Source organism: Cebus imitator, unplaced genomic scaffold (assembly GCF_001604975.1).
Source record: "Cebus imitator isolate Cc_AM_T3 unplaced genomic scaffold, Cebus_imitator-1.0 Scaffold135, whole genome shotgun sequence".
In the NCBI taxonomy this organism is placed as follows: domain Eukaryota; kingdom Metazoa; phylum Chordata; class Mammalia; order Primates; family Cebidae; genus Cebus; species Cebus imitator.
In genome coordinates this window covers 1876846-1890196 of record NW_016107450.1, presented here as the reverse complement: position 1 = coordinate 1890196, position 13351 = coordinate 1876846, and positions in this window count along the sequence as shown.

Genomic DNA, 13351 nt, shown 5'->3' with positions numbered 1-13351 from the left:
GGAATCAATGAACTCCAGAGTCAAAGAGATAGTGGTCGACAAGATTAACTTTCAGGCAGATTTGCTGATTCAAGGCTCTGTACTTTTTGTACAATTAGGAGCTTGCCAGGAGAATATTATTCATAAGTAGGGTCAGGTGCAATGTGAAGAAAGTTATTCTTGCCATTGCCACTGCCCATGATTCAAAATGCTCCCAGCGTGCCGAAACTTTTGAAAATTTTTTGCTTCCTTTTCAATGCAAATATTCCTGGGATTTGTGTGCAGAGTCAACCAGTTTGCTTTCCTCCTATGGTACCACCACAGCAGAAATGGTCTTTTTAAAATTGATTCACCAGGTGTGGTGGTACACCTGTAATCCCAGCTACTCAAGAGGCTGAGGCAGAAGAATTACTTGAACCCAGGAAGGTGGAGGTTGCAATGAGCCAAGATCGTGCCACTGCATTCCAGCCTGGGCAACAGAGTGAGACTCTGTCTCAAAAAAAGAAATGGCCTTTTTTGTTTTATGGGAAATTGAGGAAGAGAGAAAGGAGAAGTGTTAGGTGACAACAATTCTGTGCTTAATGAGACTTTAGTTGTACTCCTGAACCTTCTCTTGGGCCCACCTGTACACTTTCTTATAAAATCCAGTTTTAACAAGAATCCTGCTAAGTCATTTTAGCAAGAATGCTCCACCGTTCATATGTGATCAGGTTTCTCATCCTCTGCCATCCCCCAGGTGACCTCAGACCACCCTGGCCTGCCTTCAGCAAGAATCCGGTTAGTTCTGTGTATTAGTCAGTTCTTGCACTGCTATACAGAAGCACTCGAGACTGGGTAATTTATTAAAAAAAGAGGTTTAACTGCCTCACCATTCTGCAGGCTGCAAGGAAGCATGATACTGGAATCTGCTTGGTTTCTGAAAAGCCTCAGGAAACTTACAATCATGGCAGAAGGTAAAGAAGGAGCAGCATATCACATGGCTGGCAGAAGGAAAAGAGAGCAAGGGGAAGAGGTGCCACACATTTTTAAACAACTGGGTCTTGCGATGGTCTCACTCCCTATCCCAAGAACAGTACCAAAGGGATGGTGCTAAACTATTCATGAAGTACCACCCCATGATCCAGTCACCTCCCACCAGGCCCCACCTCCAATGTTGGGGATTATAATTCAACATGAGATTTGGTGGGAGCATAGATCCAAACCATACTAGTCAGTCTAGCCTGGATTCTTCTTACTCCACTCTCTCTCTTGCTTCCTCTCTTGCCATGTGCCATGGCTGTTCCCCCTTTGCTTTTTGCCACGAGTAAAAGCTTCCTGAGGCCTCACCAGAAGCTGAGCAGATGCTGGTGCCATGCTTGTACAGCCTGCAGAACCATGAGCCAAATAAACCTCTTTTCTTTATGTTACCCAGTCTCAGGAATTACTTCATAGCAATTGAAAATGGATGAACACAGAAGTGAATGCCCCATATTTCCTTGGGGCCTCCTCTTCAGCAAGCTGCCCAGCATGAGGAGAAGACCTCCAAGGGTCTGCTGGGCCCATTTCTCCATCATCTGTCAGCTCAAGCTCCCTTGAGTGGCTTGGATAGGGCCCCCCAGTGAACCTGTGAGGAGAGCAGCTTAGGCCCTGTGGTAGGGGAAGGCAGACAGTGAGGTGTGGAGGCAGGCAATAAGAGAAGAGAATGCCGCTGTTCCTGGGAGGTGGGGTGGAGATACTGGGAACCCGGGGCTGGGTGTCAGATTCCCAAGATGTGTTGGTTTTGCATTTACATCCCTGTGTGGGCAGGACAGGGGGCAGGGACCCAGGCAGTGCAGCCTCAGGCTGACTGTCACAGGGGCAACACTGGCAAGCGGGGGCTGGTAGCTCGGTTCTTCCAAGGGCTCAAGGGCACCATGGACCGTCTAGAGGTTTTGTGCTCTTTCTTGTAACAAAGTGTCTAAGGCCTCCAGGCTGCCCAAGCCTCAGGTCAGCAGAGGAATGAGAGGGTGTGGGGTAGAAAGGCCTGCTCCTATCAGAGGAGGATGCTTCTCCTGTCGAGAGGGCTTGTGTGTAACTGGGGCCGTGGACCTGCCCAGAGATGAGTGACGAGCACTGCTCTCCAAGCAGTTAAAGCAGTCTGCTCTCCCCAGCACGAACGAACACAAAGCAGCCAGATATCAGACCCTACATTACCTCTGGCCTCCTGGATAGCCCAAGAAGCTCCTGCAGCATCGGGCCTCAAGAACAGAGTTTAATTTTGAGTGTTTTTCAGTTGTCTTTATATTTTCTAATGCTGGAAATATAAGTTGTTCATATTATTTGGTGAAAATGAGGGAAAAGATTGTGTCTACCACAATGACTTCCACAGTGGAAAAGAGCACAGTGTCTGACACATAATAGTTGCTCAATAAATATTTGCTGAATGGCTGAATGAAGCTCATATAGGGAAAAAGACTTGAAGGAAAAAAGTCCCTCTAAAACATTGTTATTGGTTGATGGTAGGATTAGTGGTGATGTTTTATATTTTCTCTATCCTCTGGAGTTCTGTATTGTGGTAATAAGATTATTATAATAACAGGTAACTATGACCAAAAGGAAATTAGAGCCAAAATTAAGTGATCATTTTCATATGAAGCACAGGCCTGCTTGTAGCATCAGCAGTTCAGCTGTGGGAACCAAGGCCTGTTGAGGGGGACACATTTTTACATCTATTTCAGGTCATCTATTTCCACCTCCGCTCTTCCTCTTCAAAAAGAAGGAAATCTATCTGTACTTCAAGTGAACATATGCTGACCTTCTTCCTCCCTAAACTAATTAGTGCCTACTCTAAAATCCTGCTGAGATTCTAGAGAGGCGAGATTTTATAGTAGTTAAGACAAGGGGCTTTAAGATAGACAGATCATCTGGGTGCCTTATAATGTACTGATAATTCTGAAAAAAAATCTTCTCATGATGTATATTTTTTTTTCAAAAAGCTTTTTCTTCTGCTTTTAACACTGCGTTACGACTAGATAAAGCTGGCAGTAAACAGTTGGTCCCTTTACTGTGAACCAGCACAGTCCTAAAGATTGCTGTCCAACCAAGAACAGATTAGATCGCGGAAAACCCTCTCCCAGGCCTCCCTGTTCTTTTATGAGGAGTAGTCCTGAAATATTTACCCATTATCTATCTTCCAACCCCATAACGCTCCAGGCTCAAGTGAAGCCTGCTAAGGGAGCTGTGGCCATTTGAGGATTAGGCCAGAAGAGCGGGCTCCTGTGCTATATCGAGTGACAAGATTCAGAGACAAGATAGAATCACCTTCCTCATCTCCTGAGACCTAGTCGCCAACTCCACGGGAAAGCTACAGTTGCTATGGTAACAGGCTACATAAGGCACACTGTCAGCAGAAGTGCCATTTAAAAATAACTCCACCTTTTCTTTCTTCTTTTCTTTCCTTTTTTGTTTTGAGACAGGATCTAGCTCTGTCACCCAGGCTGGAAAGCAGTGGCACCATCACAGCTTTCTGTGGCCTCTACCCTCTGGGCTCAAGCAGTTCTCCCCTGTCAGCCTCCTAAGTAGGTGGGACTACAGGCATGCACCACCACGCCCAGCTAATTTATTTCTATTTTTGTAGAGATGGAGTCTCATTAGGTTTCCCAGGCTGGTCTCGAACTCCTGGGTTGAAGGATTCCTCCTGGCTCAGCCTCCCAAAATGCCGGGATTATAGGCACTACTCCCGGCCTTCCACCTTTCCGTAGACCATTCAGAAACCCTCTTTGACACAGGGTCAGGTTAAGGTTCTTGAACTTTTGAATAAAGAGCAAGGCCAGGTGTGGTGGCTCATTTCTGTCATCCTAGCACTTTGGGAGGCCGAGGAGGATGTATCGTTTGACTCCAAGAATCCAAGACCAGACTGGGCAACATGGTGAAACCCAGTCTCTACAAAAAATAACAAAAACAAATTAGCCAGGTGTCATGGTACATGCCTGTAGTTTCAGCTACTCAGGAGGCTGAGTGGGGAGGATTGCTTGAACCTGGGAGGTTGAGGCTACAGTGAGCCATGATGGCACCACTGCATTCCAGCCTGGGTGATACAGCCAAATCCTTGCAAAGAAGAAAAAGAAGAAGGAGAAGAAGGAGGAGGAGGAGAAGGAGAAGGAGAAAAAAAAAAAAAAAGAGAGAAGGGAAGAAGGGAAGGGAAAAGAAGGGAAGGATAACATGTCCGAGAATTCCTCATAGAGATTCCTGGAATGCATCCTTCACACCAGGGAATTTCCATTCCATTCTTACTGGGCAATTGTTATAGGGATCTGGATTTATTTCTGGCTCTCTCACTAATTTTTTGGGTGATTCTCATTCAAGTCCGTTTGCTTCTTGAGGTCTCAGTTTCCTCATCTGTAAAATGGGTACAATAATCCTCATCTCATAGGGTTGTTGTGCAGATGAAATGAGATAAGGTATGTGAGAAGACTCCCTTTCCTCCTTTCTCTACGAAATGTCAGGACTGCGCCTGTCACAGGAGAACAGTAACGTTCTTTCTCCTCAGTCGATTGTCAACCGCTGCACCAACCTGTGCTAAGTCTGTTCACACATACCACCTGAGTCAGAGCTTTTCATGAATGCCAGGGGAATTCCAGCTCAGCTCCCCAAGTCGAGGAGCTCTGAGTCATGTTGCATCACGGATTTATTGCAGGGGTACTTTGGGAAAGAAGGACGCGTGCTGCTCTGAGGAACTGGGGCCACACCCTGGTGCTTGGGAATTGGTGGTGGTGGTTGCATTTTGTTGTTGGCTTGTTTGTTTTAAAATAGCCACATCCTGTCCCACAGCTGGAGCATTGGAGCATAAAATCAAATTTTAGTTGTGGGATTTTGTTTACTTTATTCACTAGTTGGGAGGGTCAGGAGTTTAACGGAGGTCAGTGCCTTTAACGTTGCTTGGATTCTATGAAGAGAATTCTAGCAGCTTTTGGCTACTAAATCTCCTGGTGTAAAAGGGGACATAAAAGAAATTGGCCCACATGGTCTGGTTGCTTTTAAGATAAATTAATTTTTGTTTTGCTTATAAAAGTAATAACTTCTGAATGTTTATATGTTTTCATTTTGCATGGGAATCTTTGGCAATAGAAAACTTCGGTAGAAAAAATAATTAAAGAAATAAATGAGGCAACTCTCACAACTGTAAATCATTGATTTAGCCCCATTTGTCCCAACCCCACTCCCCAAAAAAACAAGAAAGAAAGGAGGGAGAGGGAGAAAGAGAGAAAAGAAAAAGAAGGAAAGAAAGATGATTAGCCTTGTTGCCAGAGGATGGTTCCCCGCCAGTTTTCAAAAATCTTCCTCATGTCCCTTCTCAGAACATTTCAGAGGTCTGGAAAGTATTTGATTTGTAAAGTCTGAGAGTAGGCAAAGTAGAGCTTCTTAAAAATATCCTTCAAAATTGAATAACATCCTGTGCAGTTTTCATGAAAAACATAATGCTTGTTCATTCAAGGAAAATGAGAAAATATTGAAAAGCAGAAGGGAAAGAATCCCTGTGCCCACCTGCAGCTATGACTGACACTGGGTATATGTTCCAGCAGCCTTTTTACTTTTCCTGTGCCTTCTCACTTGTTTTTGATGGAGATAATGATGGGGTGTGTGTGCATTTGCACTCTGGGTCTTTTACATAACAGACAGCAGCATTTGCTGAAGCCTCGCTGTGTGCGGGTACTGTCTGCCACTGCTCAGAGCCTTTAAGCCAGGCTGACAGTCTCACATGTCCACTGGCTCATTACCCACCACCAGCAGCAGCAGCTACAGAACCACGATTCAGTTTCTCTCCGTTTCCTTGGCACCACAACATGTGAAAACACTGGATGAATTTCACTCAGTTTGAAGGATATTTGAAGGTGGTTTCCCTTCATATATGGGGTAGATGACATAACAGTTTCACCATGGGAAGCCCAGGGTGAAGGGGAACCTCGGTTTTTTATTTCCACTCAGAGGGAGGACTGGGACACTTCATTCTGAAGATTTCCCTGAGTTGAGTTCAGACATTTACCTTATTTAAAGTTTGCTCTAGTTTTATGGATAAGGAAGCTTCTTGGGATCATTATATTTCCAAAAATCATCACTTTTCCCGCAACGGGTGCCTATAAGAAATTATACCTGACTGAAACCCCTTTAAAGGCATTAATTGAATGTCAGGAAGAATTTTTTTGAGAAGAAAACATTTTTAAAGAGTCTAAAATGTTAGTCAGATTGGGAAGGATGTTTGAGACCCAAAGAAGAGACATGCAGTGAGATTTCGCATGGCAGTTGGCCAAGAGAGATACACTTTTCCAAGGCACCTGGGGCAGATGTCTGACCCGGGCATGTTGAAGCACCCAAGTTGATGGGTGTTCATCCTCCACAGCAATGAAACAGGTACAAAGAGGGGCCCTTATGATGCCAATTGGAAGAGACGAGTCATTGAATTAAGCTGCCAGAGACGTACAAAACCAATAGTGGTTTCAAATATGAGGCTTAACCCCAAATTTTTCTTGGCAGATACTCCACAATATAACAATGAAACTGTTTCTCACATAGCAACTCCATGGACTCTTCAGGATGGGACGTGAAGATGTGTTTATACAAATCCCAACAACTAAAGTGTGTTTTGTAAAATGTAAAGACATTTTTTACTGAGCTGAAAATTATTAGAGGCCTGTTTGAATTATTATATCTCTGAAAATTAATTTTCATGTAGTTTCTATTAAACTTGATTATTCTTCTGAGCAATGATCGTTTGAAATTATAACACTGGCGGTAACACTCACTAATACTCAGTTAGAAATATGCTAGATTCTGTCCTTAGTACACTATATGCCTCGTTTCGAATAATCCCTACAGCAATTCCAGGAGATAGATATAGGCACATCTCATGTTATTAAGCTTCACCTTTTTATTGTATTTAAAAAATTTTTTGTGGGTACACAGTAGGTGTATATACTCATGAATTGCATGAGATGTTTTGATACAGGGATACGACGTGTAAAAATCACATCAGGGTAAATGGGATATCCACTACCTCAAGCATTTATCCTTTGTGTTACAAAGAATCGTTATACTCTTTTCATTATTTCAAAATGTACAATTAAATTTCTGTATTTTTTTGTGGGGATGGGGATTTGTCATGTTGCCCAGGCTGGTCTCAAACTCCTGGACTCAAGCCGTCCACCTGCCTCATCCTCCCAAAGTGTTGGTTTTATAGGCATGAGCCACTGCACCTGGCCTCTTTTGCCCTTTTATAAATCCTATTATTAGATATTTTCCTACAGAGTTGTTTGAACTCCTTCTATGTTCTGGTTATTAAACCCTTGTCAGATGGATAGTTGCAAATATTTCCCCCCATTCTGTGGGTTGTCTCTTTATTTTGTTGATTGTTTTCTTTGGCACACAGAAGCTTTTTAACTTGATGTGATCCCATTTGTCCATTTTTGCTTTGGTTGCCTGTGCTTGTAGAATATTACTCAAGAAATCTTTGCCCAGGCCAATGCCCTGAACAGTTTCCCTGATGTTTTCTTATAGTAGTTTGATAGTTTGAGGTCTCAGATTTAAGTCTTTAATCCATTTGGATTTGATATTTGTATATAGCAAGAAATAAGAGTATAGTTTCATTCTTCTGCATATGGATATCCAATTTTCCCAACACCATTTATTAAAGAGACTGTCATTTCCCCAGTGTATGTTCTTGGAATCTTTGTAGAAAATCAGCTCACTGTAGATATATGGATTTGTTTCTGGGTTCTCTATTCTGTTCCATTGGTCTATGAGTTTGTTTTCATGCCAGTGCCATGCGGTTTTTGTTTGTGTAGCTCTGTAGAATAATTTGAAGTCAGGTAATATAATTCTTCCAATTTTGTTCTTTTTGCTCATGATAGCTTTGGCTATTCTTGGTCTTTTGTGGTTCCATATAAATTAAAGGATTTTTTTTATTTCTGTGAAGAATTTTATTCATATTTTGATAGGGATTGCAATGAGTCTGTAAAGTGGTTTGAGTAGTATGGGCATTTGAACAATACCGGTTCTTCCAATCCATGAACATGGAATATATTTCCATTTTTTTGCATACTTGTCAATTTCTTTCATCAATGTTTTACAGTTTTCATTGTAGGGACCTTTCACTTTTTTGATTAAGTTAATTCCTAGGTATTTAATTTCATTTGTAGCTATTGTAAATGGAATTACTTTCTTAATTTCTTTTTCAGATTGTTCATTGTTGACATATAGACATGCTACTGACGTTCACATGTCAATTTTGTATTCTGCAACTTTACTAAGTTTGTTCAGTTTTAATAGTTTCTTTTGGAGTCTAGGTTTTTCCAAATTTAAAATCATATCATCTACAAACAAGGGTAACCTGACTACTTCCTTTCCAGTTTTTATGCCCTTTATTTGTTTATCTTGTCTGATTGCTTTGGCTAGGAATTTCAGTACTATGCTGAATACAAATGATGAAAGTGTGCATCCTTGTCATATTACAGATCTTAGAGGAAAGGCCTTCAGTTTTCACCATTCAGTATGATACTAGCAATGGGTCTGTTGTATGTGGCTTTTCTTATGTTGAGGTATGTTCCTTTTATATCTAGTTTTTTCAAGGTTTTTTTAATTATGAAGGGATGTTGAGTTTTATTAAATGCTTTTTCAGTATCAATTGAAATGATCATGTAAGTTTTGTCCCTTATTCTGTTGATATGATGTGTCACTTTGATTGGTGTGCATATGTTGAATCATCCTTGCATCCTTGGGATAAATCCCATGTGGTCGTCATGAATGATCTTTTTAATGTCCTGTTAAATTCACTTTTCTAGTATTTAGTAGAGGATTTTTGCATCAATGCTCATTAAAACTACTGGATATTGGCTTGTAGTTTTCTCTTTTGATTATCTTTGTTTTTGATATCAAGACCTTGTAGAATGTGTTTGGAAGCATTGCCCCCCCTCTGTTTTTCAGATTAGTTTGAGAAGAATTGGTATTAGTTGTTCTTTAAATATTTGGTAGAAATGAGCAGTGAAGCCAGGCTTTTCTTTGCTGGGAGACTTTTTATTAGGGCTTCAATCTCATTACTTGTTAGTAGTCTGTTCAGGTTTTGGATTTCTTCATGGTTATTCTTGGTAGGTTGTATGTGTCTAGGGATTTATCTATTTATTTTAGGTTTTCCAATTTATTGCCATGTAGTTGCTCAAAGTGACCTCTAAAGATCCTTTGCTTTTCTATAGTATCGGTTGTAATAGCTCCTTTATCATCTCTGATTTTATTTATTTGGGTGTTCTCTCTCTCTCGTTTTTAGTCTGGCTAAAGGTTTATTAATTTTGTTTATCTTTTTTAAAAAACAACTTTTTGCTTTGTTGATTTTTATATTGTTTTCTTCATTTCAGTTTTATTTATTTCTGCTTTGATTTTGATTATTTCTTTTCTTCTATTAACTTTGGGTTTGGTTTGTTCTTGCTTTTGTACTTCTTTAAGATGCATCATTAGATTGCTTACTTTAAGTGTACCCTTCTTTTTTGTTTTATTTTTTTAAGACAGAGTCTCAGTCTGTCGTCTAGGCTGGAGTACAGCGGCTTGATCCTGGCTCATTGCAGCCTCAACCTGTTGGGCTCAAACTATCCTCCTCCCTCAGCCTCCTGATTAGCTGGGACTACAGGTGTATGCCACCGTGCCCAACTAAGTTTTTCTTTTTTGTATTTTTGGTAGAGACAGAGTTTTGACATGTTGCCCACCCAGATTGAGGGTGGGTCTGCCTCTCCCAATCCACTGACTCAAATGTTAATCTCCTTTGGCAACACCCTCGCAGACACACTCAGAAACAATGCTTTGTATCCTTCAGTCCAATCAAGTTGACATTCAGTATTAACCATCACAAATAGAAAGACAAAAGATGAACCTATCAAAAATAATATCTACAGTAACTTTTCAAGACATAAGAAGTACAGTAAGACATAAACAAGAACAGCAAAAATTTTTTAAAAGAGGAGACAGAGTTCTTAACAGTTTTCAGTATGAAGAGGGAGGTTTACAGCTAAAAGAGCCTACATTTTAAAACAAACAAACAAACAAAAAAACTAGAGACCAGGCATGGTGGCTCAGGCCTATAATCCCAGCACTTTGGGAAGCTAAGGAAGGAGGAACACTTGAGCTCAGGTGAGATTAGCTTCGGCAACATGCCAAAACCCTGTCTTTACCAAAAACACTAGTGTTAGGTCCAAGAGTCCAAAGCCAAAGAACCTGGAGTCTGATGTTTGAGGGCAGGAAGCATCCAGCATGGAAGAAGGATGAAGGCCAGAAGACTCAGCAAGTCAGTCCCTTCCACTTTCTTCCTTCTGCTTTATTCTAGCTGTATTTGCCACTGATTAGACGACTGTGTATTTTCAAATGGCCTGTCGTCAAGCTCACTAATTCGTTTTTCTGCTTGATTAATTCTGCTATTAAGAGACCCTGATGAATTCTTCAGTATGTTGACTGCATTTTTTAACTTCAGAATTTCTGTTTGATTATTTTTAACTATTTTAATTTCTTTGTTAAATGTATCTGATAAAAACCTGAATTCCTTCGCTGTGTTATCTTGGATTTCTTTGCGCTTCCTCAAAACAGTGAATTCTCTGTCTCTCTGGAATTGACCCCTGGTGCCTTATTTAGTTGGTTTGTTGAGGTCATGTTTTTTCAGATGGCCTTGATGCTGTGGATGTTCATCAGTGTCTGTTGACATGCCAGTGTCTGGGCATGCAAGAGTTAAGTATTTACAGTAGTCTCACAATCTGGGCTTGTTTATACCTGTCCTTCTTGGGAAGGCTTTCCAGGTACTCAAGGGGACTTGGGTGTTGTCATTTAAGTTTTTGGCTACTGCAGCTTTACCTGCATTGGGGGCACCCCAAGCCCAGTAACACTGTGTTTCTTGAAGACTTGTAGCGGTACCACCTTGGAGATCTAGAATAAGGTCTGAAAGAATTCTCTGGATGACTAGACAGAGACTATTGTTCTCTTCCCTTACTTTCTGTTAAACAAAGTCTCTCTGCTGTGCTAAGCTCTCTGGAGCTGGGAAAGGCATGACACAAGCACCTTTGTGACCACTACCACTGGGACTGCACTGGGTCAGGCCTGAAGCTAGCGTGGCACTGTGACTCACTGAAGGCCCACTGTAAAAACTACCTGGCTACCACCCATGTTCTCTAAAGGACCTAGGGCTCTATAATCAGCAGGTGGCAAAGCTAGTCAGGCTTGTGTCCTTCCTTACAAGGCGACAAGTTCCCCTAGGCCCCAGGCAGGTCCAGAGATGCCATCCAGGAGCCAAAGCATGGAGTTGAAAATCTTAGAAACTATCTTTACTATATTCTGCTGCAGGTGAGCTGGCACCCAAGCCACAAGATAAAGAAGTCCTTCCACTCTTCCATTTCCTTTCCCAGGCAGGAGAGTCTCTCCCTGTGTCCACCATCACCACAGGCTCATGGGAAGGACTATCAGGCTATTGCCAGTGCTCACTTAGGCCCCAGGGCTCCCCATTCAGCTGTGGTCAATGCTGCCGGGCCTGGGACTCACTCTTCAGAGAAATGGGCTCCCCTCTGCCCCAGGACAGGTCCAGAAATACCATCCAAAAGCCAAGGCCCAGAGCTGGGGACCCCAAGAGCCTGCTTGGTGCTCTACTCCACTGTGGCTGAACTGGTACCTAAGCTGCAAGAAAAAGTCCCCTTTACTCTTCTATATGCTTTTTTCAAGCCGAAGGAGTCCCTCCTCATAGTCACCATAGCCGTGAATATGCTGAGTCACAGCTGAAGCCACCATGTCTCAGAGTCTCACCCAATGCCCATTTTGTTCTACCTTGGTATCACTGCTGTTTATTAAGGGCTTAAGGGCTTTTCAGTCGGCAGGTGATGAATCCTGCCAGGACTGGGTTCCCTTCTGGTCCAGGGTGAGTCTATGTTGTCCAGGAGATGGAGCCTGAAATTGGAATCTCAGGACTCTGCCTGATGCCCTATTTTACTGTGTCCAAGCTGGTATCCAAGCTGCAAGACAAAGTCCTCTTTAATCTTCCTTCTCTCCTCAAGCGCAAGGAGGGGTCTCTTTCAGAGCTACAAGCTATGCTGCCTGGGATTGGAAAGGGGTGGTGCAAGCACTCTCTTAGCTGAGTTGGCTTGTGTCTCATCAGGTTGCATACCCCAAGTCCACTGGCTCTGACCCCAGCACAGCACTGGGATTTGCCTAGGACTTGCAGTCCTTGTGGCCTAGATTGCCTTTCAAGTTTATTTAGAATCCCAGAGCACTTTAGTCTTTGTCAGCAAGGCATGCTGAAACTCAAGCTCCAACTGCTGGAATAGATAATTCCCCCCTGGCTAGAACTTGTCTAAATGCTCCCTCCATGGGTGTTGTTCTGCTCAGTGTTGGCAGCACTGAGTTCCAATGCAAAGTTCCACAACCACTGTGTTCTCCTTCCCTCAGGGGCACAGATTCTCTCTTCATGCCCTGTGCCACTGCTGGAGGATTGAGGAGGGGTGGTGTTGGCAATTCAAGATTGTCTTTTCTGCCCTCTTCATTACCTACGTCTGCAATCTATAGGGAAAATTAGGTACTGTGATTGCTCACTTGATTTTTGGTTCTTCTGAAGGTGCTTTTTTTGTAGATATTAAATTTGGTTTTCCTGCAGGGAGGATGATTGATGAGTGTGAGGTTATAGGTGTGAGCCACTGCGCCTGGCCGAATGTGTATGTTCTGACTGTTCCAAAGACCCATCATTCTCCCATCTCTCTCCCTCTCCTTGGAGCTCCCTATTCCCTGAGAAACAGCAATATTAAAATTAGGTCAATTAATAGCCCTACAATGGTCTCCGAGTGTTCAAGTGATAGGAAGAATCACATGTCTCTCACTTTAAAAACTGTAAATAATTAAGCTTAACAAGGAAGGCATGTTGAAAGCTGAGACAGGCCAAAAGCTAGGCCACTTGTGCTAAATAGTGACATTGTGGATGCAGAGAAAAAGTTCTTGAAGAAAATCAAAAGTTCTACTCCAAGGAACACACAAATGATAAGAAAGCAAAACAGCCTTATTTATTACTGATACGGAGAAGGTTTGAGTGGTCTGGATAGAAGATCGAACCAGCCACAACCATCCCTTAAGCCCAAGCCTAATCCAGAGCAAAGTCCTAATTCTCTTTCATCTTATGAAGAGTGAAAAAAATGAGGAAGTTGCAGAAGCTAGCAGAAATTGGTTTATAAGGTTTTAGGAAGAAGAGGAAGATAAAAGAAGAGGAGGAGGAGGAAGAGAAAGTGAAGGAGAAAGAGAAGAAGAAGGAAAAGAAGAGGAGGAGGAAGGGGGAGGGGGAGGAGGGAGAGAGAGAGGGAACAGAAGAGAAAAGGAATAGAGACAGGAGGGATGAAAGGCACCAGTAACCTGGTGTCAC